This window comes from Emiliania huxleyi (assembly GCF_000372725.1).
Source record: "Emiliania huxleyi CCMP1516 chromosome Unknown EMIHUscaffold_179, whole genome shotgun sequence".
Classification (NCBI taxonomy): domain Eukaryota; phylum Haptophyta; order Isochrysidales; family Noelaerhabdaceae; genus Emiliania; species Emiliania huxleyi.
The window spans coordinates 227,163-227,860 of NW_005200793.1; positions in this window are offsets into that span (position 1 = coordinate 227,163).

Consider the following 698-nt stretch of genomic DNA (forward strand, 5'->3'; position numbering starts at 1 on the left):
GGGGGTCCGCATGGCCCTGCTCAAAATCCTGGCAGTGCCCCTGGGCCGGCAAATGTGGGGAATGTGAAGGCCGACGGGCACCAGTCCCAGCATCTCGGTCTCAGAGACCGGGCCCTATAGCAGGAACTGGCGGTTCATCAATGGGTGACGCAGAAGGACACCTTGCACAGTCCGCTTACTACTTATCGGATTGCGAGCGGGTCCCCTCGCAATCGGTGCGATCACTGTTTGGATTGTGAGGAGACCCTCCCGGCGCGCTCACTCACAAGCGCTCGCTCGGCTGGAGCGATTGGGAGCGCCCTCTGTGCGCATGCTAGCAATCCTTGGATCTTGGGTACGATTGTGAGCGCCGCCGCTCATAGTCCTACAAGATGTAGGATTGCGAGCGCTACTGCTCGCAATCGGAAGCATGTTGCTTAGGATTGTGAGCAGTGCTGCTCGCAATCCTAGACTTTGCTCGGATTGCGAGCGCGCTGGTAGTAGTCGTAGGCGTCACCAGTCACCTTTGGTATTGCTAAAAATCTCTCTCTCCTTGGGAGCGGAGCTGCTCTTAGTCCTAGAAGATGTAGGATTGCGAGCGCCGGCGCTCGCAATCGCACAGAGATGCTACGATTGCGAGGAGTGCTGCTCACAATCCTTCGACTTCTAGGATTGAGAGCGAGGCTGCTCTCAATCCTTCCGGTCTAGAAAAGAAGGTT